We start from the raw sequence: 24742 nt of genomic DNA, 5'->3' as shown, positions 1-24742 counted from the left end.
AGAGCTAAGGGGGTTGTAGCTCCCTTCCAGGAGAAGCTAGAGAATGAGAGAAGGTTGTAGCCTTCTGCAGGTAGAAGCTTACGTACTGGTATAAGACTGCACCAGTACCAAAATATTGTAAAAAGAAGTTTCTTATTAAAAGAAGATAGAGACGAATTGCAGTAGGTGGTTTTCACCCACATTGGGTTTCCACCTTATATCTTGGTTCTTGTGTGTGATTGTCTACTCTTTTTTACTATACTTGGTTATTGTTATATGGTTCTGATGCATAGATTAAAGACCAACATCTAATGAATTAACTAAATTATAAGTCTACAAGATATACGCTAGTTTCCTTAACTATAGTTGCGTATATACGCAAGTTTCATTAACTGAAGTAACGTATACAAATTTGATTGTGAAAAGAAATATTATGGACTTCCTAATACTTATTCACCCCCCCTCTTAGTATTATTTCAACCAAGATCAGCGATGTTCTGGTGAGGAAGCTACCCGACAGTTAACGAGTAGGAGCGGTTGGAGAAAACCAAAAGAGGATTTCGGGTGGAGGAAAGGCTGTAAGTGGTAATTCCCCTGCTGGCTCCAATTCCATACACCCAGTGACACATAGCAGTGAGGTGAGAGAGGGAAACCACTTTTCGGACAGATTTGGAGTGCGCAAGTTAACGGGCCAATATGCATGTGAGCCGTTAGATCTGGTGGAGGGAGATCGACGATTGATAAACGTGGAGCAAGTTTCAAGGTCGGGGAGTGTTGTGACCATTGGATCTTGAATAGATCAACGGTGAAGAAGTGTCAACACGTTTTTAGAAGGCGAATTTCAAATTTTATTAAACTATGGTTTTTTTTACCATCGGGTCCAGACTAGTGGAAGTTTAGTGGAACTCTGTGACTTTTAGAAGGGTCTTCTAACTTAGCGGAAGCTCTAAAGTTGTCAGTAGATGAAAGAGAGCCCATTAGACCAACAATTACACCTGCAAACAGAGGTAGAAGACATAGTCTCACAATTTGGGAGATTAACACTCCTTCCTGCACCTAGACCACAGTCATTAGTGGTATCAAAGCAACCTGTTGACACTGAATTGAATCTCAGAAGCAAAAGAGGAAAATCCAATATGGCTTTCGGAGTTGGAAGAGGATGAGGATGTGGTAGAAGAGGACGACCAGTTGGAAATGTTGAGTTGATGGAAGCTATGCAATAGATGCAGGCTAGGTTATAAGCATTAACAACAGGGAGAAATATAAATGATGGAGATGTTAGTGAGCTTGAGATTGAAACTGAAGAAGAGGAGGAAACTATAGTAGTTACTCCTGAGATGAGATTCTTCCAATCAGTGTTGAGATCCACAGCCAGGAAAAAAACTAAGGTTTCAATATATGCAGGAGGATTGAATCTAGAAGAATTGATAGATTAGATTAATGGCATGGAGAAATTCTTTGATTATGAAGAAATAGAAGATGATAAGAAAGTAAAGTTTGTTGTCACCAAGTTAAAAGGACATGCAACACTTTGGTGGGATGGAGTGCAGGCAGAAAGAAAGAGTCTTGGAAAGCAACCAATTAGAAATTGGAATAGGATGGTAGCAAAGCTAAGAGGTAAGCTTCTACCAAGTAATTATCAGCAAATCTTGTTCAGACAAATGCAGAATCTTAGATAGAGGTCTATGACAGTGAGAGAATATACGAAGGAATTCTATAAGGTAAGTATAAGAACTGGAAAAACTCAGGATACAGATGAGAAGGTGGATAGATATGTGAATGGTCTTAGGATGGACATTTAAGATGAGATAAGTATACTGTCTCCTAAAACAGTAGAAGAAGCTTATCAGGTGGTATTGAAGGCTGAAGAAAACCTCATGAGGAAGCAGTCTGCCAGAGGAAGAGGTACTTTCCAAGGAAAAGGAAGTCAAGGTGGTAGAGGAAGATCTACAACACCTAGAGATGGAGCTAGCAACAACTTAAACGAGCATGCAAAGATAGGAGGTGATGCAGGTGGCAGAGGGAGTTTTTCTAGAGGAAGAGGAAGAGAATTTAGATGTTACAGGTGTAACAAGATGGGACATAGAGATTTTGAGTGCCTAGAGAATGCAAGAACATGTCAGAGGAATGAAATTGTTGCTCAAGATGAGGAAGAAGCAGCAGTAGTGATAGAAGAAGAAGATGTACCAGAAAGAGGAGAATCTTTGGTAGTCAATAAAGTTTTGCTCAAGCTAGCAAAGGAGATATTTGAACCATCACAAAGGAAGACTTTGTTTAGAACAGTGTGTAAGGTTGAAGGGAAATGGTGTCAAATGATTATTGATAGTGGCAGTACTGATAATTGGTCTCTACAGAAGTGGTAGAGAAATTGAAGTTGAAGACAATGAGACATTCAACACCTTACAAGGTGTCTTCATTATAAAAGGGGCATCAATTGTTAGTGAATGAACGGTGTGAAGTGGAGTTGCAGTTGGGAAAATATAAGGATAAAATTGTATGTGATGTGATGCCTATGGGTGTGTGTCACATACTACTTGGGAGACCTTGGAAATATGACAGAGGAGCTATGCATGATGGGAAAAGAAACACCTACAAGTTTGGTAAATATGGTGTCAATCATACATTGATGCCTATGGAAGAAGAGGATGCATCAAGAAAGAACACTAATCCAAAAACTCTATTACTAGGAGGAAAGGAATACTTACAGTAGATTGAAGAAAATGAGGTAAATTTTGCTGTACTGTTCAAGCCCAAAGTAATAATGACTTCTACTAAAGTTTTTTATTTACCCATTGAAATTCAAGAAATGTTGGCCAACTATTGTGATATCATTGTTGATGATTTGCCTAATGAGTTACCACCCATTAGAAGAATTAGCCATCATATATATTTGATTCCAGGAGCAAATCTACCAAACAAAGCAGCTTACAAAATGACTCCCACAGAAAATGAAGAGGTTAGAAAGCAGGTTCAGGAACTGCTTGACAAAAGACTGATCAGAGAGAGTTTGAGTCCTTGTGTAGTACCAACAGTGTTGAGTCCAAAGAAAGATGGAGGCTGGAGAATGTGTATTGATTCAAGAGCCATCAATAAAATCACAATCAGATATAGATTTCCTTTACCTAGAATTGAAGATTTGATGGATTGTTTGAGTGGAGCAAAGTATTTTACAAAACTAGATCTTAAGAGTGGGTATCATCAGATAAGGATAAGAGAAGCAGATGAGTGGAAAACTGCTTTTAAGACAAATGACAGATTGTATGAATAGAGAGTAATTCCTTTTGGGTTGTCAAATGCACCAAGTACGTTTATGAGACTCATGAATGAAGTTCTTAAGGAGTTTATTGGTAAATTTGTAATAGTATATCTAGACGATATATTAGTTTATAGCATGTCTAAGGAGGAGCACATGAGACATCTGAATTATATCTTACAAAGGTTACAACAAGAGAAATTATTACTGAATTTGAAGAAATGTTCATTCATGAAAGAGGAATTAGTGTACTTGGGTTTTGTTATTTCCACTAAAGGGTTGAAGATGGATCTAGAGAAGATCAAGGCAATCATGGAGTGGCCTTCACCTAAAATTATTTTTGAGGTAAGAAGTTTTCATGGTCTTGCTAGTTTTTATAGGAAATTCATAAAGAATTTTAGTAAGATCAATGGTCCTATTGTTGAGACTATAAAGAAGGATAGACAACCATTTAGATGGACTACTGAAGCAGAAAATAATTTTCAGCTGTTGAAGAAGAAGATCACTGAAAAACCTATCTTGATTCTATCTGATTTTAGTAAACATTTCCAAGTGAAATGTGATGCCAGTGGAGAAGCTATTGGAGGTGTTTTAAGTCAAGAAGACAAACCTATAGCTTATTTTAGTGAAAAGCTGAATGATTTGAAGAAGAAGTATTCTTCTTATGATAAAGAGTTTTATGCAGTTGTGTAGTCATTGAAGAAGTGGAGACATTATCTAATGTGAAAATTTTTCATACTTTATTCAGATATCCATGCATTGCATTATATTATGCAACATCCAAAGCTTAACTAGAAACATGCCAAATGGGTAGAGTATCTTCAAGGCTTCCATTTTGTCTTGAAGCATATAAATGGCCAATCAAACAAAGTTGCTTATTCTTTAAGTAGGAGAAATAAATTATTTCAAGAGAGTCAAATTCAAGTGTTGGGTTTTGATTTTCTTAAAGAATTGTAAGAGACAAATTTAGATTTTAAAGAGGCATTTGAAGCTTGTAAGAATCATATTTTGATGGATAGGAATAAATGGTTGGATTATTTCTTACAAGATGGACTTTTGTTTAAGAGAAATCAGCGACGCATACCAAATTGTTCTATGAGGGAAAATTTAATCAAAGAGAAACATAGTGGTGAACTTTCGAGACATTTTGGTATAGATAAGACTCATGAGCAGTTGAATAGATTTTATTTCTGGCCAAAAATGAGATATGACGTGGTAAAGTATGTGAAAACTTGCAAAGTCTGTCAATATGCAAAGGGGCGAATCCAAAACATAGGTTTGTATGTTCCATTACCAATTCCAGATAGGCCTTAAGATATGGTAAGTATGGATTTTGTTTTGGGCTTACCAAATACTCAAAGAGGACATGATTCAATTTTTGTTGTAGTGGACAAATTTTCAAAAAATGACACATTTTATTCCATGTTATAAAACTAGTGATGCTACTCACATTGCTAATTTGTTTTTCAAGGAGATTGTAAGATTGCATGCGTTGCCCAAGAGTATTGTCTCAGACAGGGATTCCAAATTTGTTGGACATTTTTTTAGGACACTATGGAAGAAGCTAGGAACTAAACTGAGTTTTAGTTCTTCCTATCATCCACAGACTGATGGATGGACTGAAGTTGTGAATAGGAGTTTGGGTAATCTTTTAAGGAGTCTTACTGGAGAAAATCCAAAGCAGTGGGATCAAGTATTGGCATAGGCTGAATATGCATATAATGACTCACCTAACAGGAGTACAGGGCAGAGTCCATTCCATATAGTTTATGGAATGCATCCAAGAGGAGTGTTTGAGTTAAGAAACTTGGGAAAATATGAGATGAGAAGTGTAGAGGGAGAAGATTTTGCTTCAAAAATACAAGCAATACATGAACAGGTGAAACAACAGCTACAGGATAGCAACATCAAGTACAAAAACAGAGTAGACATGAGAAGAAGAGAAGTGAACTTTGAAGTTGGGGATTTGGTTTTAGCACACCTAAGGAAGGAAAGATTTCCAAAGAGGGAGTATAACAAATTGAAGTTCAAGAAAATTGGACCATGCAGAGTATTAAGGAAATTTTCTGCAAATGCATATGAAATTGAATTACCCCTTGATGTTGGAATATCTCCAATTTTCAATGTTGTTGATTTGTACAAGTATGAAGGTGAAATTGCAAATGATACAGAAGAAGACCAAGAGACACAGGAAATTGACTGGGTAAAACAGTTACCTACAGCAAAGGAATTACAGCCAGAAAAGATTTTAGACAAGAAAGTGTTCAAGAAAACCAGAGGATAGAAGTACTTTCAGTATTTGTTCAAATGGAAGGATCGGCCAATTTCTGAAGCTACTTGGATAACATAAAACATGCTATAGAAATTGAGCAGTTCTATAGAAGAGCTCATGGACAGGAGCCCATGAAGAATTGTTTCCTCAGGAGTTTGATGCAGGAGCATAAGGCTTGAAGACAAATTCAAAGAATTATTCCAAAAATACAAAAAAATATTACAAGAAAAGGAGTGGGATCCTTTAGCCATCAATTTCCATGTTCTTCTAGTTAAGCATAGAGCTAGAATATAAGATTTGATCATGATGTAATAAATTTTAGTTAGTTAGTTGTAATGGATATTCTCGAGGAGAATGCCTCGTAGGAAAAATAGGGTTAATAAATTTTATCCTTTGAATTAGGATCTGGTTATTAGGATGAACCAGTAGTTATGTAATTTTCACACTATTGTAAGAGGATTTTGACTATTGAAGAAATTTGGATTTCTTAGAGCGAATCTAGTAAATTGGGAAAATTTAGTTTCTATGTATGTGAATGAGAAATTCCTTGTCAAATCCCAAAGGATAATCTCCTTTGAAATATCTGTGTTATTGTGAAATTTGAATTTTAATTGGTGTTCTGTGAGATTGAATGAAATTGTGTTGACTATGTTAAATTTCGTGTTTTTCTTTTTAACTGAGTTTCTCGTGAAGTTTGAGTGTGTTGAGAAGATGGTCAAGATCAGCAGAGGAAGACCAAGGATGCAGTGGCATGAAGATTTAATTTTTACTATTAGATCTTGGTCGAGATAGATCAACGGTGTTCGAGCGAGGAAGTTACCCGACAGTTAACGAGTAGGAGTGGTTGGAGAAAACCACAAGCAGCTTTCGGGTAGAGGAAAGGTTGTAAGTGGTAATTCCCTTGTTGGCTCCAATTCCATACACCCAGTGACATGTAGCAGCGAGGTGAGAGAGGGAAACTTCTTTTCAGGCGGATTTGAGTGTGCAAATTAATGGGCTGATATGCATGTGAGCCGTTAGATCTGGTGAAGCGAGATCGGCGGTTGACAAACATGGAGCAAGTTTCGAGGTTGGGGAGTGTTGTGACCATTGGATATTGAATAGATCAATGGTGAAGAAGTGTCAACGAGTTTTTAGAAGGCAGATTTCAAATTTTATTAAACTATGGTTTGTGTTACCGTTAGGTCTAGACTAGTGGAAGTTTAATGGAACTCTGCGACTTTTAGAAGGGTCTGCTAACTTAGCGGAAGCTCTAAAGTTTTCAATGGATGAAAGAGATCACATTAGACCAACAATTACACCTGGAAACAGAGGTAGAAGACATAGTCTCACAATTTGGGAGATTAAGACTCCTTCCTGCACTCAGGCCGCCGTCAAAATGCATACCTTTTATGTGTTTTTCACATTATGGAGATCGAAATATTGCTCCATCTGTAGTATCCATGTTATGGGATTTTTGCCATCAAACTTCCTCATATCGATCTTTGGAACATGGTGGGTATTCAATCCAACGTTAAAGTCTATGAAACCATGATTAACATTTCTTTTTTTCTCATCATGAGTTTCCTTTACTACCCTTTCACCATTAGTAAACATTTCTTGTAGCAACTTTGTCAAACCTGTCTTCAAATCTTTCGTTTTTCCTTCCATCTTAGCTTCGACGTCATTCATCTTAACTTCCATGCCTTTCTTTAAACTATCCATCTTAGCTTCCACATCACTCATCTTAGCTTCCATGGCTTTCTTTAAACCATCCATTTTATCTTCTATGCCATCCATCTTAGGTTACATGCCTTTCTTTAAACCATCCATCTTAGCTTTTGATACCTTTTGTGTGGGTGAATTTTGTTGCACTTGGGCTCATAATTTTGATATATCATGTTGCATTTCTTCCTCTTCTTCATGCATCATGTTAGATCTTTCAAATTGATTACTAGATGTTTCCATTTTCTTTCTTTGCAGCATCAATTAATGATAATTATGCTTCACTATGCCCTTTGAATATCTTCAAACTAATTTTTGAAGCCTAAATTATGCAAAATTTTAAAAAAACTACACACATCCTTTCACTTCGTAGGAGCTCGATATTTAATTAATGTACCTCTAAAATTTCTGATCTCCAAGGTTTGGAATTGTGAATTGTGGTAGCCTCTGAGTCCTCTTTCTAATGACAATAGTCTGATCAAAATTAGATTCTCCAAGAAAGAGTTATGCCCAATCTCCCAAGATGACCTAATTATACACTTTTTCGCTAGAGCAAACTTGTACAAAGTGCCACGTGTCACTTTTTCAACCTTTGGACCTGAAAACGATGCAAAAAAATCTAAATTCCATCCTCTTTCTGTAAATTCTAATTAAATTTCAATCTAATACTCAGAGAGAAAGTTATGACGATTTTCCCAAGGTCACTTGTTTCGGATGTAATTTGGGAGCCTGCAAAAACCCTAACTTCCTTAGATCTTATCTCTGAAACTATAGCAAGAAAAGTTTTAAAATTAGGATCCAAGGATCATCGTGATTTCAACTCAAATGGTTTTGTTTTTTAGCATCTAAAACATCACAGAAAAAAATCCATAATGAAAATTCCACGATGACCTGTTTGGAGCTGCGAAACCCTAGAATCCAAACCTCTGATAGCAAATGTTATGAACGAGCGCACACAAAGATAGAAATGATAGATCAATGACTTCAAAATCAGCCTCTTTAAGGGGTAAACCTCCTTTACATTACATAAATGAAAAATTCTTAGATGATACAAATGACTAAAGCTCGTTTCTATATATAGGAGTCTAAGGGGTCACACTATAATCAAAGCCAACATAACAATAATAATATAAGGGCACAACAATAACAATATCTATGGGGTACACTAATAACAATATGGGGATAATAGGGGCATAATAATAACAATAAGGGCTACAATGACAATAGTAATGGGGGAATCACTAGTATTATAGGGACCTAACAAAGTAGGAGCAGACATGCATTCTCCACACACACTTTCTACTACACTCCCCGCACATAGTTTTTGTTGCATCCCATGCACAAATTTTCTCCACACATGTACTACATCAAGTTAATATTTTTTCCTCTTCACTTGACACAATTTATATTTTAAAATTTTAATAAATTACTCTACACATTAGATGGAAACCAATCTATATTAATATTTAATAAGCTTGTCCAGAACAATTGGTAGTTAGTTTCATTTAAAAATTCTTCATGTTGAGAAATCATGCTTACAAGAATTAGGGTTTGATTCCTCTTTCTTGATAATTACTTGTGAATTATGTTGGCTTCTTTTACTTATTTATTAGTTTATATTTCATCCACAGGGGATTCAGTCAATGAACCTCCAACATATCATGTGTGTTCGTGGCATATTAAATAATACCCTTAATTAGACTACATATTGGAAATTATCTATAAAAATCACATTATTTAACCCCCTACCAATACGAACCCAATACAACTTCCCAATTTAAAAAACCCCTACTTTCACTAAATATTGTAGGTATCCACTTTTTAATTAATATATTTTTATACTCTATATTTTTTCTTTAACTTTGAGCTCCATTTTTTATACCCACCAATATAAAAACTCTTTACCCCCTATTATGTGTTCAATATATTATTTCATTTTTTACTCAATATATATCCTCCAATATAAACATGCATGGTATGATATTACTCCCCTAGTGAAGTTCCCATGCCTTATTAAGAAATTACCAAATTATATGTATATGAAGATCGTAAGAACACGATACACACGATGCTTAGCTAAGGAAAAACACCTATAAGGGGAAAACCCATACAAAATCTTCCTTTAGTAGATTCAAATCAAGATTAGACTAGTCAACGCCTCTTAAATCTAAACAAAGACCTTCTACAACCACCAAGTCATCCCTTCCTTTCAATAGTTGATCCTTGTCAAAGTCTCTGAGTAACAGCTCCCCATCAACAACTTTAATACATAATTTCACACCTCCCAATGGTATAACTTCAACCCCCAGCAACAGAATTTCAAACCTGCAATAGACACAAAATTTCAGCCCCAACAACTACTCAGAAACTTCAAACATGTGAGATATAGTTAAAAAATAAACTCGAATTAAGTCTTCCCAAAAAAAAAACATCCTTTTTTAGCTACTTCGCTCTCTTTTCTGCCTCTCTTCCTTGAATATCGAACTTGTTGAGTGAATGCACCAAAATAGGTTGAACTGCCTCTCTATATATAACCTTTCTGCTGGGTCGAATTTCCCTAATGTAGTTTGACATCATTGGGACAGGGCCAACTTGGTGTGGAGGTAACAAATAACCTTTTGACTCAAAAATAGTTCTTTTTACATGATACAAAACCCTAAGAAGGGTCTAATAAAAATGACAATGAATCTAATGACTCCAGAAAAAACCTAGAAGCCTTCAATGGAGGTTTTGACCTAGAAATCATTGACCCAAGCATGAAACCCATGTTTTAATAAGTCATTTTATTTAATACTAAATTTCATTTTGACAAGCACAATTATGAAGACCGACACTAGATATTCTTCAACACTCCCTCTTAACTAGGGAGGTATTCATAATTATATACATATAAGAGTACATGGAAGATATCAAAATGAAATGAACTACGAAGAGTTCTAGCACACTAAATGCTACAAATTATATACCTGACCAGGGTAATCTAATCAGGTGGGAATACGATGGACTCAAGCTTTAGCAACTTCTATGTACCATCACGCTTTTAAGATCTACCATCAACCCATGGATATAGGTGCATATCCAAGGTTGGAGCTCCATGGATAATGCCACCCTCCCTAGTTCAGGATCTACACATCAACACGATGTCAATAATGCAAAGAAAATTTCAAAAGAGAATTGACATACCTTTTCTATGAAGATAACCTTGTAACAAAACTTGTAGTTTAAGACATACCTTGAATTGTTCTTTAACAAACCTTGTAGGAAATAAATACTTGAAGAAATTGATTTGCAACAAAAGCTCCTCCATGCTTCAAGTCCCCTACCAAGGAAAATATAAAGAAAAGGTTATTAGAATACAATACAAACAAGTATTGATGTGAGGAGGAAACCAAACATGAAAATATGAAACAATGAACAAAAAAATTATCTTTTGGTAAAATGGCGAAGGCTCCCTCTTAATCCTATTCTTTTGAGTGATAGCTAGAACTTATAAAAATAATTCAAGAATTTTATAACATGACATGTTATACCTACAAAGTTTAGAAATCAAAACATAAAGGAAAATAATGCAAAACTTAAGATAGAAGGATATGCGAGGGATATAATTCCCTAAGAGTCTTTGAAAGGTAGATATTTGATTTCATATTATTAAGTCTTGTTTCTCTTAGGTGGATCTTCATCAACAACATTCACATATTTCGTTTCTCTCTTCTCATTTCTTGGATCTTCAGGATAATGAATTTTGTAGTGACCCATCTTATGATAGTTGTAGCATTCAACCTTGAATATGTCAAATTTATTCTTTGGTCCTTTGAACTTCTTGAAGATTTCCTTCTTATTGTGATGAGGAGAATAGGAATTAGAGGTGTTTTATTATTATTCCTCTTTATTTTCGTTTACTAATGATATTCAAGCTTCTTCTTGAATTCATGCATTCCACATTTTTTCGAATGTTAAATTATCCTGCCAACTATTAATTCCTGATGCAAAAGCACTCCAAGATTTTGGTAGTCCTAGAAGAGAAACAATTATGAAATCTTTTTCTGGTACAACTTCATCTATTTCTTGGAGTTCATCCCCTATTCTAGATATCCTTACAGGATGATATAGTATCATCTCTTGTCATCCTTATTTTCCTTAGTTCATTCTTGATGCTTGCTATTTGACCAATGTTCTTGATGGTGAATAATTTGGAGAGAGCCTCATACATTTCTTGAGCGAAATATATGTTGGATATGTATGGAATTAGGTTGTCCTTTACTCCATCCATTATTAGGTTCATGGCCATGATTTTGGTTTCTCTGAATTTCTCTTTCTCTACTTCATCTGTAGGTTTCTTGAATTTTCCTTGCACAAGATTCAAAACTTTGTGCTTTTTGAGGATAAGTTCTATCCTATTTTTTCATGCCCTGTAATTGGAGGCTCCTTCTAATTTGTTTTCTCCCTTCATTAAGTTTGTCATGTTTCTATCTTCTACTCCTTGTGACCTTTCCTTGAAACTCTTTCTCTTATATCTCTCATTTCAATAGATTTTTCAGTTTGCCATTTTCCTTCTTATTCACCTTAGCTTTGATACCATGTTGAGAAATCAATGCTTATAGAAATTAGGGTTTTGTTTCTCTTTCTTGATAATTACTTTTGAATTATGCTGGATTATTTTACTTATTTATTAGTTTATATTTCATCAAGAAATTACAAAATTATGTTTATATGAAAACCACAAGAACAATAGACACAAGATGTAGGCGCTCATTCAAGGAAAATCCCTTATAAATGGAAAACTCAGTCAAACTCTTCCTTAAGTAGATTCAAATCAAGATGAGACTCTTCAAGACCTCTTAAACCTAGACAAAGACCTCCTATAACCGCCAGGTCAACCCTTCCCTTCAAAGTTGGTCCATTTTAAAGTCTCCAAGTAATAACTCCCCAACAACAGCTTCAATACATAATTTCAGCCCCCCAGTAGCAAAACTTCTACCCCCAACAACAAAATTTCAGACCCGTAATAGAAACGAAATTTCGGCGCCAAAAAATTCCCATAAACTTGACACACGTGAGAGATATATAGTCCAGAAACTTGAATTAGGTGTTCCCAATAAATTTCATCCTTCTCCAACTACTTCACTCTCTTTTATACCTCTCTTCCTTGAAAATCAAACTTGTTGAGTGAATGCATAAAATAGGTCAAATTGCCTCTCTATATATAGCCTTTCTGCTAGGTCAAATTTCCCTAATGTAGTTTGACTTCATGGGGACACAGCTGACTTGGTGTAGAGGTGACAAATAACCTTTTTGACTACAATTTAATTCTTTTTACATGATACAAAAGCCCAATAAGGGTCTAATAAAAATGACAAAGACTCTAATGACTCAAGACAAAACCTAGAAGCATTCAATGGAGGCTTTGATCTAGAAAAAAATTACCCAAGCATGAAACCCATGCTTTAGTAAGTCATTTTATTTAATATTAAATTTTCTTTTAACAAGCACAATTATGAAGAACTTACATTCTTACATCCTTCAACACTTCCAATGTTGTTGAACGTTCGATGTTTCCATTTTCCTGAACAAGGAACAAGAACTTTTGCTCTCCTACATATTTCTACCATACACCTACCTATTTGATTTTTCAACATAAATGCAAGTGATCGTTAAGTTAAAAATTAATCAAAAAATTACAATATAAGGAAATATAAGTTCAAGTAACTATGAAATTCAACTAAACAACATTATTTTTTAAAATAATTAATGTGGAGGTGTAGAAGAAGCTTTCATTATGCTCCCTTTGTACCTACGCACAACGATGCCTTCACACTCAGTGGCACTGAACATGGTTTTGAGAACCATATATTCAAACCATTGACAAATCAATTTTCAAAACCATGTTCATCCACTTTTTTTAATCACTAGATTCTCAAATTATATTTTTAAATATTTTACTTTTAATTGAGTTAATTTCATTATGCTTCCTCCGCACTTCGCACTATAAAAGCTTCCTCCCCACCTCTGCACTTTGTACAATGAAAACACTCGTCACTTCTCTGCATTTCGCATAATGTTAAATCCTCGAAATGAAATTCATATATTAATTTTCTAGGAATATACATGTAAACACATACTTCATATATGAGTTGAATTAACATATGAATATTTATTATTTTAAGTTTATTAAGATAAATCTAGTATAAGTTTATTGAAGTGTGAACAAAGCTATCATTGTGCAGAGTACAAAGATGTGGAGGAACGTTGTGTGAAGGTTTATTTCATTGTGTAGGATACAGAGGTGTGGACACAAAAATAACGATAGATTCTAGAAATGAGAGCATTCTTGAAGAACCACAAAATGTGGGCCCTACATAAAAAGACAGTCTTAATCAAGAAACGACTATACTTGCAGAGAAAGCAACAAAAAATTTAATTCGTAATGTTTTTCATCTACAGATACATTTTAGTTTAACCCATAACTGTTAACTATGTTTAGTGGCCCTGAGTGCGGAGGTGCAGAAGAAGCAAAATGAAAGCTTCCTCCACATCTCCCCACTCCACATAACTTTAAACAATTGAAACATATAACATATTTTGAACTTTATAGTAAAAATAAGTATGAAAGTTTGACGATGGAAACCAATCTATCTTAGTATTTAATAAGCTTATTCAAAACAACAGATAGTTAGTTTCATTTACAAACTTTTCCCATCTCACATAATTCTACTATATAACTACCTCTTTAATTGTTCATCAGAAGTGCAAGAAATGGTAAATTTAAAAATTAATTAAAAAGTTTGAAATTTAAGGCAATATAGGTTCAAGTGACTATCAAGTTACGCTGAACAACATTGTTTTTTAAAATAATTAATGCTGAGGTGCAAAGAAGCTTTCATTCTACTCCTTTCGTACCTGTGCACAACCATATCTCCACACTTAGTGCCACCGAACATAGTTTTGAGAACCAAACATCAAATCATCCACAAAGAAATATTCAAAACTAAGTTTGTTGGCTTTGATTCATCACTGGATTATCAAATTATATGTTTGATATGTTACTTTGAACTGAGTTAATTTCATTATACACAATTCTTTCTCCATGTTGAACACAAGAAAATAACCCTCTACACTGCGAACTATGCACTATAAAAGCTTCCTCTACTACATCACACTTGTAGAATGAAAACGTTCATTTCCCCTCCAAACTTCGCACAATTTTAAATCCTTGAAATGAAGTTGATATATTAATTTTTTAGGACATAAATTTCCACATATGAACTTTCTTCTAATATGAATTTTAATTGAGTTAATTTCTTTTATTTTTAATTGAATCAATTTCATTTTGTAGAGTGCATAAAATGCGCAATGAAAAATGAAAAAACACAACATTCTCAAATAATGACACACTATAGATGACGGAGAGATGAAGATGAAGATTTCATTGTGCACATTGTGGAAATTTTGTGCAGTGTGGAAGTGTAAGCTATGCGAAGATTACTTTCATTTTGCATAGTATAGAGGTGCAGAGGTAAGCTATGCGAAGTTGGATTTCATTGTGTGGGATACGAAGGTGACGATGTGGAAATAATGACAAATTGCGGAAATGCAGGCATTCTCAAGTAACAAAAAAATGTGGGTCCCACACAAAGAGGCATAGCATTAATAAGACACTATACAAAAATCAGAGATGTGGATAAAGCTTTTATTGTGCACCCTGTGTAAATTATGTGAAGTGCTGAAATGTGGATGAAGTTATACAAATATGGCTTTCATTATGTGGAGTACATAGGTATAGAGAAAATCTATGCAAAAGTGGATTTCGTTGTGCAAGATATTGAAGTGCAAACATATAAATAACAACAATTGTAAAAATACAGACATTCTCAAAAAATGACAAAATGCAAACCTTACACAATGATGCATAAACTTAATTAATTAATAATATAAAAAAAATTATATTACATTGCATCTTTTAATCTTATTTAATAACATTCACATATAATAGATGATTGAATAATACAAAATCAATACTAAACTTTCAGAACACAATGCATACGTTTATAATAGTGAATGTTAGTTATTAAAATTATTATAATTTTATAATACATTCAAGTCAATATCTAATAATCATAATATTCAGATTAATAAATAAAAACTGTGATAGACACATATTAATTAAGTTAAAAAAAATCACAAAAAAATTTCAAATTCTTGGGTTGATTCATTTTATTATATTTTATATCTGATGCCAATTTCCTTTTCCTATGGAATACTTTCCCAACGTCAAATTCTATAAATTTGCATGCAATGCTTATTCTCGAGTTAATAAATTACTAATAAATTAGGGTTAACATTATTTGTATCATTATTAACATATTATGATATTATTATAAATTTTGTGTATTTATGTTTTTTTTTTTCTTAAAAATTTATTTATTTTAATAAATAATTTTATAAAAAGATAATACTCAATTATTTACTATTGTATCTAATTGGAAAGAGAAATGCTCCGCATTGTACTCAAAATTGGATTTTGTGCCATCGTTTTAGATTCTTGTACATCAATTTGAAGCATATTGTTACTTTTACTTTTTTAATCGGTAATGCATTTTGGATAGTATTACATTTGGTTTTGGCCATATTAAATGTATTTATGAAATACAATAGTAGTTGTTATGTTTTATGTCAAAGCTAATTAAAATATGTTGTCATTGTTCCATGATGTATATTAAATTAATGTTAATATGTGTTATAATTATTATAGTCGGTGTAGTTGGTAAATGGATATATTTATTTATTTTAAATTTTATTAATAATTTGTTATCATCTAATACAATATTTAATATTTTTACATTTATAATAATATTTAATAAATTTATTTTCGTTATATATGTAAAATCTACTTGAAATATTAAACCTTTCGATTTTATTTTTTTAAATTTATATTTAAAATAATTCACACTAATTATCAAATTGTATTTACTTAAAATTAATATTTTTTTATTTTATTAAATTTTTATCATAATATTAAAAATAATTAATATAAATATAATCCCAACATTTATATTAATAATTGATACATATATTTTATAATATAATATATATTTATCTTTTATAAAATAAAATTATTTTTATTTATGTTAAATAAATCACAAATAATATTATAATATATTTTTTTAACTAAATAATTTTTGTTGGGTTATAGTTTTGTGCACATCTTAAAACCATATACACTATTGATACAAAAGATGGATCCTTATTATACCAATTACAACATTCCATTCATTTACCAAGCCTTCACATTACACACTTTTTGTTCGGAGTAAGTTAAAATGATTGGAACATGCCACTTTGTCAAAAGATGATTTGATAAGTTTGCAACTATAACCTTTACTTTCAATATTATAATCACACCGTTATTCATATTTTGTAGTAGATTTATCTCGAAAAAGTAACTAAGGACATTAAGTTGATTAGACCCTTGAAGATTCTTAAATAATATTTAGTGGATTAGGTTTTTGTCGTTTACATTGAAATATAGAAGGGGAAGGATTTCTTAGGCACTAAGGGAAGAAGTTTCAAACTAGTTTGAGGATGGGTGTGATATTTGAAGTTTTATTTTTTATTTTTTAATTAAATGTGATGACATACTTTTCACTTAAAAGTGAATTCTTCCGCGTTGTGAAATGCGGGGAGAGATAAATTTCCATATGAATTTGTACTTGATTAGTAGGATTGATTTTTATATTCAATTAAGTATCTCTAAATTATTTGGGTATGGAATTTTTTAATGGTATTATGTTATAAAATTTTATAGATTTGATTAAAAATAAGAAAAATTATTTGGGTATGGAATTTTTTAATGGTATTATGTTATAAAATTTTATAGATTTGATTAAAAATAAGAAAATTTTGTTATAGATGGTTAAATGGATAATAATCACATATATATTTATTAGTATAATGATATATATATATATATATTTAATATCTGTCATGTTGTTTGTGGGATTGAATCTCGGTGGAAAGAGTTTTATTCTTTCCTCCAACTACCCATAATAATCTTAATTGACATATTAATCTTGTATATAATTTAATTTTGTTAAGCAATTTTTGAAATCGTCATGTATACAAGTTAAAAATTCTAGCAATTACAAATCATAGTAATTATACAACCATTCTAATATGTAAAACACTTTATGATCATGTGAGAAGTTAAATCTAGCTCACATCTAAAAAAAATAAAAGATAAATAAAGAAATAAATTTTAATGGAGTGAAGATATCTTGGAACCAGTCAGCTTTGCTCCTTGCTTACTTATATGTAGGAAACATGGGTGGTAGATCTGAAACAAATAAGTCATAACAACCACAATCATGCCTTCCAATTGATGACCATCTAGGTCAAAGCACCAAAAAGGAGACCCATTTAGTAATTTCGAGCATTAACAAGGAGCCAATAGGTCGCTCGAATAAAGAGCGAGGAGCCTTGTGGAAGCATTCTAACTATTGGAAGCATTGACACTAGTGCTAGGCTAGTGACTCAAGGCACCTTAGAAAGTAAAAGATGTACTTGTTTCAGGGTAACTCAAATTGATAATGTAAATGTAATGCGCAAATTGATAGTAAAAGTTAATAATACTATTATTCCAAGTATACAAAATTATGGATCATAAATGCTCGATTAGTTGAATCCTCGAAAGGGTTGTGCTTAACCAAGTTTTGAAAAAATATAATTGACACAACTCTATAAACTCAAAATTATCCTTAAAATTTATGTAACATAATTTCAATTTAATATGAATGAAAACAATCAAACAAGGATGTATACAATCTCATCACTATTATATTAACCAAAAACTACGAAAAACCAAGTGCTAATAATTGTATTTAACTTGGTCCTTGGAGTTAGCTTAAATGGTTATTGTCAATATTGTTTGTTTGAAATTTAGTTAGTTTAATGCTAATTGGAACTCATTTATGAATTTGCTTAGTTGACATGCATTAGTATATGCTAACAAGTTTACTAGGTATGCTATCTATAAATGTGCAAAAATATCCCTTAGAATTCCTTAGGAAGTTTTCCTTAGGAGAAAAATGTTAAGATATTTTTATGCTTGGAATTAGTTATTTAATGTGTTTTTAGGTAAAAGTGTTTCTTTAATATAGATTTGTAGTTAGTAATCCAATGGTCACAATATGTTCCAGACATAAAGTGATCCAATAATTCATGTTTTCCTGAAGGGTGATGCTTATATTGATTTGTGGTTTAACACTTAATTAAGCTATGACATTGGTTTAAAGTGATCCAATAATTCATGTTTTCCTGAAGGGTGATGCTTATATTGATTTGTGGTTTAACACTTAATTAAGCTATGACATTGGTTTAAAGAGCAACGACAATGGTTTATTGAACATTGAATGTGAAAAACTCTTAGAATATATTACCTCAAATGATCATATCAATTGAAACCATAAATTATTTATTATTTCTCTTTTTGAAAAATTAACCCCATAATACACCAATTTATTGATCTTTAATTTGGTTACGTGGGTCCTATTTTATCCAACCTTAAACATAAAGTATACATGGCGAACATTAACCATCAAACATTAAAAAAAGAAGAAGTATGTAATAGTGAATACAAGTGAGAGAACAATATTTATATGAATGATTTTCCCATACCCAAGGTGACCATTAATATTTTTTTAATTATGTTATTAGTTTGAATGCTTTATTTCAAAAGCTTGTTATTTTTTTAATATTAATTAAAAACTAACCACGTAAATTTGTATAAGCAGAAGATAATATGTATAAGATGATAAAAGAATATATGTAAATTAAAATGATATATGTAAATTCTTTAGTGTAGTAACGGCTGCAAGAAGATTTTAATAGTAGGCATTAATGAGAAAAACAACCGTTTTCCCTTACTGGGGTACAAACCTTATCTAGCTATAACAATCGGGAAGAGACACTAGTCACAAAACAATCCAAATACACTTGGAATTCCCATTTTAGAAAGAAAAGATAAGATATTTTAATAATGATATTAGATATGTGAGTGGAAAATAATAATAATAATAATTTATTATTAGATATGTGAGTGGAAAATAATAATAATAATAATAATTTATTGAGAAAAATTTTCAGCAAGACTATATTTAAAAGCATTTTGTTGATACTTTTTGAATTTTAAATTGTTGTTCATCATCATGACTAATATGGTTTAATCAATACATGCAAATAAATATTGTAAAGAGAAAAGAAAAATTCAAACCATTAAAATCCAATGGTTAAAACCTAATGGTGATTTAATAATAAAATAACAATATTTTATTAAAATTGTATAAATTCTGAAAACTTGTTAAATATTAAATAAAAAGTTTTTAATTAAGAAACAATTTTGAAAAGGAGAAATTATTGCAAGAAAAACGGAAAAGATCAAAAATTGAAAATTAGGAACCAAGAAAAGTCAAACAAGGAATATCATCATAAATGTGTAAAAATTAATTAATATAAAAATTAATAAAGAAAGTCAAAATTAAAATATACATTCAAAGAAATGAAAAAGTTATAATAAAAAAAAATTAACCATAATATATTTAAAGAGAAAAGAAGTTCAATAAAAAATTATATATTTAAACTCATGTAGTGTATATATATATATATATATATATATATATATATATATATATATATATATATATATATATGACTTATCAAAAATATCAAAAAAACATCAATAAATAAAAATAAGAATAAATAAATAATTTTTAAAGAAAATAAATAAAACTAATAAATAAAAGCTTTTAATTAAGAAATATATATGTGTCCCACATGAACATGAGATCATATAAATACTTTTTTTTTGTTTTCATATATATATATATATATATAAGAAAAAAAGGGAAAGGTGTTTATATGATCCCATGTTCATGTGGGACACCCTATATTAGAGAAAATGGTCCTCAATTAATCAAAGAATTCATGAGCACAAATAGACATCAAGACATTATAAGACTCGATGTAAAGCACAACTCTTAAAACATATTATTTATTTTGTTTTACTGCAGTAAGAATTAGAATGAATACTTATTGAAAGCTATAAATGTCATATATATATAAATACGTTTTGTGAAGGGGTCAACTAAAAGGTTACGCAAAGGAAAGATGTGAGAAAATATTTCATGCTAAAAAATAGTGAAGGGACTTGAGGGCCCGATCTCTCTCTCTCTCTCTTGATGGAGAGGTGATATTTTTGGCAAGCCTTCGATAGGACGTTATAAAAGGATAAAATCAATTCCGAGTTCTCGAGATAGTTGGCCAGTGGAACTCATTAATTGGTTATGACTAAAGCTCAAGAGGCAAGGTTGTCTTACTTCTTTTGAGTGTGAAATTAGCTCAGGGGGAGCTTCTGATTCTAGTTCTCGCAAGTTGGGAGGAGCATCCTACTTTTTGTAACCTTATGGTGGATAACCTTGGGTTGGAGATAAGTACTTACAGACTTGTTACCCTTAGTAGTAGTTTAAAAATTAAAATGACAATGAAAGAAAAATATGTGTGAAGTTTTGTATATGATGGAAGAATAATTTAAAAAAAAATAATGAGGTGCATTTGAATCCATTGTTCTCCATGTTTAGCAAAGAATTTTATGGAATTGTTATGCATGTGAATACAGAGCTCTACTCATAGAAATTACTAGATTTGGTGGATAGGTCCATTGTTCTACGTGTTTAGCAGAGAATTTTATGAAATTGTTATGCATGTGAATACAGAGCTCTACTCATAGAAATTACCATATTCGGTGGATAGGGAGTTTTTAAAATCGACTGTGATTCTAGTAATAAAAGTTAAACCCATACTAATAATTATATCTAGTAATTATAAGTGAATGCAGAAAACAATGTCCCTCACATTTATTAGTAAATTAAATATTTAAGTATTAATGACTGAGAAGAGAATAGCCACTTATGGATTGGGTTAGTCCTTAGGGCTGGGATGGAGACCCTGCCGCCGGGGACGGTCCCTTAGAAAATAACAATTAACCTAATACAATGGAACAAACAATGAATCATTTCATTCAAAAATAAACAAAACAATAATTGGTAATTCCACAGAACCCCAAACTTAACAAGAAAATCCCTCTTGAGTAAAGAAAAATACAACAATAGAAATCTAACTACTTGCACCTGATAATTTAGGAATTACATTACATTGTGTATGCATTCACTAAATAAGATTGACTGATGAATAGCAATACAATGTACACAAAGCCCAACAAATTAAACAAAACACAACATTTTCATAATTATATATAGTTAATCCCAATCAGAATAGTAGCGGGGACCGAGTTCGGGTATCGCCGACACAAAACTAAACAAACGACCTAGTGAGTCATAAACCCTAACAATTCCCCTCATAAATGGCTGACTTGAGAGCGGGGGATTAAAATAAATATACGTAACGACTTGCGGCCTCAGACCAAATAGTACTATGCTAAAAAGAAAACCCTTTGGGTTATAGACTAAATTTCAAAGAAAAAATGACATTTACAGTTTCTATATTAAGGAACCATGATTCTATGTTTCTTGCCAGTAATATCACCACATGTGGAGGTTTGCATGGAATAGATTGAGACCCCTGTGTGTAAACTGACATATTCCATTTCTTACATTTTTATGTAAACATGATAAACTTACCTATAAACAAGAGTAGAAATAAGTTAGGGTATAATATGAAAACCCTCTTGAAACAGGGTTTTAAACTGATAACATCCCAAATGTATGAAAAGCAAGAATACCTGAACAATTCGAGGACAGGTAGGACTAAGCAAGGTAGTCAGTTAGTAGCCGAGATTGAGAAGGGCATTGTCCCTTTTCCCTGCAACACATTAACAACGATGTCAGATCAATGCTTCAGGAAACTGTGATAATGAAAACTCGAATAACTAAGTGTAGGAGAGGTTAAAAAAAAACTTACCAATAGGGTCTTGGCTAGAAAAGGTTTTACATGCACCATAATACCTATTAGAATGCACAGGATCTCGAAGGGCATGTGAAAGCACGATTAGAACAGAAGGAAACAACCAAACCCTGATGGAGTTGCAAATGAGGGTTTCAGAGAGGTAAACAAACACAATCACCTGGGGTTTGGTCACATGCGAGGGGTGGGTGGTTACCCTATAACTCCCTTCCCTTGATCTCCACCATTCATTCTCTCCCAAACCTCTTCCACCATTGATCAAACACAATCCTAAGGATTGTCTCCACCTTGTATTGTTCTACAATCTCAAGGAAAGGAGCTTTTGCATGGAGCTAGAGTTTTGGATTCCTCGAAAGGGATGGGTTTGGCAACTCGTGGCTCACTCACGGTCAAAATTCATGTGAATGAACTTAATTAAAAACAATAGCATAACTATGATGAGCATTGTAAATAACATATCCAATGACCTTGGTTAAGTTATAATAATTCGAATAAGCAATAAATCATGTGTTAATCTTTGACATTATATATATATATATATATGAGTGTTACGCTTGTGTGTAATTTTTTTTTTTTTTATTTGGGCATATTACAGGTGGTATCAAAGCCCTAATTTCTACACTGGAGGCCTAATTGGGTGAAGAAAATTTATGTTGTGTATTCACATAGAGAGAGCACCATGAGGAGAAGAGGTGGACCATGAGGGCTTCAATCAATGAATCTATGATGTATCACATGTGTTTGTGGGATACTATAAAATACCCCTAATTTGACTACATATTGGAAAATATCTCTAAAAATCACATTATTTAACCCCCTACCAATACAAACCTAATACACCTTCCCCATTTAAAAAGCCCCTACTTTCACTAGATAGTGTAGGTATTCACTTTTTCATTAACATTGTTTATACATGTTTATATTTTTTTATTAACTTTGAACTCCATTTTTTATACATGCCATTATACAGACCCTTTACTCCATATATATTGGTCAATATATTATGTCATTTTTTCCTCAATATATATCCCCCGATATAAACCCACATGGTATGGTATTGCGCCCCCAGTGAAGCCCCCGTGAGGTGGACCAACATTTACAGCACCAACAAGACCTATTGTTGAGCTCAATTCAATGCCTTTAGACGGGACCAATCCCAAACCATGGATTTAGCTGGAGAATAAACCTCACAACACAACTGAAATGTTGATGGAAGTGATATTATAACTCTGGGTTGAAATGGTAACTCTCCAGACTGAAAATGAACTATTAGTACATGAATACGAGCGTATTATGAAGAGCTTAACAGAGAGACAAAGTCATTGAAATTCTAAACCTAGCTCTGATAATGGCAACCAAACAAACTCTCACAAAAGAAGAGAGGAGAACATATCAGAAGAAAGTCAAACCCATGAGTCATAAGAGAATCAAATCACGCAGGATAGGGAGTCTAGAGACACCTTTGACAATGACGAGCACATCAAGGCGAAGAAACAAAAATTTGAACTGCAAGGTGACTTCAAGAATATTAAACCCCCAAGTTATAATGGTGAAGCTGAAGGGACATAAGAGTCATGGTTGATCAATATGAAAATATATTTCCAAATTTATGAGTACGATGAAAATTTAAAATCTCAACTACCATTTACCAGTTGTAGGGGAAGGAAACCTTGTGGTGGGAAGAGGTAAAAATGATGCATGGTGTCGATGAGAAATTAGTTACTTGGGAAGCATTCCTGAGAAATTTTGCGAATAAATACTTAACAAAGAGGTTTTATGATGATAAGGTTAAAGAGTTTCATGACCTAAGGTTAGGCCAGTGGACTATGGATGAGTATGTGGCCAAGTTTACCTCTTTGTTACGATATGTGTCATACATACATGAGGAGAAAGCTAACGTTCAAAGGTTTATTAGCAACCTACCAATGCATATGAAGGAATAAATTGAGTTTGACAACCCAAAAACCATGGATGACGCTATAAGAAAGTCATGAATTTGCTATCAGGAGATGCATAAAAAGGATAATAGTAAAATATGGACATGTAATAAAGGACAAAGAAATATGCAAAATAGTAGGAATAATAAGACTGCTAATCCCAAGAATACCTTTAAGGGTCAGAAAGGGAGAACCATGGAGAATAATCCGTAGAAATTTTGACCACAGAATGAACCTAGAATGATGGAGCAGTCAACTAAATCTAAGGATAATCAAGGATAAAAACCACCCGTATAGTGTTGGGGCTGTGGAGGACCGCATTGCATAAAAAATTATCCCTACTATGGGATATTAGAGCTAGTAACTAACATACAAGAGGCTTCAATAGTGTGCGAAGTGGAAAGAAGAATACCAAAAATTAATGCAGCACAGGAGGATCGTCGGGCAGAATACCAACCCATTATGATCAAAATTGAAGGTAAGATGTTTAAACATACTGTTTCTATTTTGATAGACCCTGATGCTAGCTTACTTTATTTAAGTCCTAAGGTGGTAGAACTGTGTCGGCTACAAACCCATAAATTTAAAAACCCCTGGCTAGTCCAACTAGCGATAGGAGCTAAGGGA

This window comes from Pinus tabuliformis, chromosome X, assembly GCF_031772625.1.
Source record: "Pinus tabuliformis cultivar Carrire ecotype Pingquan chromosome X, CPIR1, whole genome shotgun sequence".
In the NCBI taxonomy this organism is placed as follows: domain Eukaryota; kingdom Viridiplantae; phylum Streptophyta; class Pinopsida; order Pinales; family Pinaceae; genus Pinus; species Pinus tabuliformis.
This window is presented reverse-complemented; position numbering follows the sequence as displayed.